Raw genomic sequence first — 1,994 nt, 5'->3', positions numbered from 1 at the left:
TGAAGTTGTCAAGGATTTCATTTTACTTGGATCCACAATGGAAGCAGCAGTCAAGAAATCAAGCAACACATTGCATTGGCCAAATCTGCTGCAAAAGATCTCTTTAAAGTGTTGAAAAGCAAAGATATCACTTTGAGGACTAGGGTGTGCCTGACCGAAGACATGGTATTTTCAATTGCCTCATAGGCATGCGAAAACTGACCAATGAATAAAGAAGACCAAAGTATTGATGCCTTGGAATTATGGTGTTGGCGAAGAATATTGAATATACCATGGACTGCCAGAAGAATGAACAAATCTGTCTTGGAAGAAGTACAGCCGGAATGTTTCTTAGAAGTGAAGATGGTGAGACTTCGTCTCACGTACTTTGGACGTATTATGAGGAGGGATAAGTCCCTGGAGAAGGACCTAATGCTTCGTAAAGTAGAGGGTCTGCCAAAAAGAGGAAGACCCTCAATGAGATGGATTGACCCAGTGCCTGCAACAATGGGCTCAAACACAGCAATGTTGATGGTGTCAGACCAAGCAGTGTTTCATTCTGTTGTACAGAGAGTCACTGTGAGTCAGAACAGACTCGACAACACCTAACAACAACATATATATGTACATATATATGTATGTATATATGTATATGTGTTATATATGTATATATAACACATATACATTATGTATATAATATACATATAAATAAAATGTCTATAGATCAAATATATATTGCATTTAATCTGTACTGTATTTTTACCCAAATGACACACATCTTCTACATTTGTTTGCCAACTCTGCCTTCCCTCCACAAGGTATTTTCATAAGCACTGCTATGCCAATTTTTTTGTACAGCAAAATCGGCATAGTGGCGCTTACGAAAATACCTAGCAGAGGGAGGGTACAACTGGCAAACAAATGTAGAAGGCATGTGTTATTTGCATAAAAATATGGTAGTTTAAATATATATGTATATGCATAGGTATCTACTCCATGTGTGTAACATATATGTTTATATATGCCACATATAAATATATATAGATATATATAGTCACCCAGAAACCCTGGTGGCGTAGTGGTTAAGAGCTACAGCTGTTAACCAAAAGGTCAGCAGCAGAAATCCACCAGGCACTCCCTGGAAACTCTATCAGCAGTTCTACTCTGTCCTATAGGGTCTCTAGGAGTCGGAATCAACTCAACAGCAATGGGTTTGGTTTTTTGGTTATATGTTCACCTAGAACTGTGTTCATTGTAAGATAGGCCCTCGATTTTAATTCCCTCCCTCTACCCCTAACTTTGTTATGTTATATTGTAATACATATTATTACCGTACAACATAAGAAACTAGGTCTCTTCAGCTGTTTTTGTATAGCATTTTACCTTCAGGAATCTGGGATTGCACTGTTCCTATCCCTCTAGCGATAGTTCTGTCCCTCTTAGGCAAGAAATACAGTGGCTCCTTCAGAGGGACTTTAGTCATAGAAGGAGTGGGCAGAACTTGTCAGAATAATGGACAGCTGGGAGTGGAGGCTCAGCGTTCACAGCAGGGCAGTGACTGGAGCAGTATGGGGTTGACATGTGGAGGGAAAGACTAGAGTGACCAACTTGTCCCAGTTTGTGTGGCTCTTTCCTGGTTATAGCACTGAAATCCCCATGTCCCAGATACCCCCTCAGTCCTGGTCCTGGTCAGACATCCACACAGATACACTGGGGCCCGTTTCCTCCCAGAGCTTTTCAGAAGAGCCTTGCTTACCTACTGCACCCCAACACTGTGCTCCACACCAAAACATGGTCATTCAGTTCTCACTATCTTAAGACACATCAGAAGGTACTGATCCCCAAAATATGTCATCACCTGCTCACTGATGCCTGAAGTCATGGGACAGGAGATCTGGCTCCCACCCCATGGTTAGACGTTAAGTTTAGAAATCAAATAAGCCAGACACAAAAGCATGCACACTGTACGGTTCCCTGTGTGGAATGATCAAACCAAGCAAACCTATATGATTAAG

Source organism: Trichechus manatus, unplaced genomic scaffold, assembly GCF_000243295.1.
Source record: "Trichechus manatus latirostris isolate Lorelei unplaced genomic scaffold, TriManLat1.0 scaffold00063, whole genome shotgun sequence".
In the NCBI taxonomy this organism is placed as follows: domain Eukaryota; kingdom Metazoa; phylum Chordata; class Mammalia; order Sirenia; family Trichechidae; genus Trichechus; species Trichechus manatus.
Note: the sequence above shows the minus strand (reverse complement) of the source record.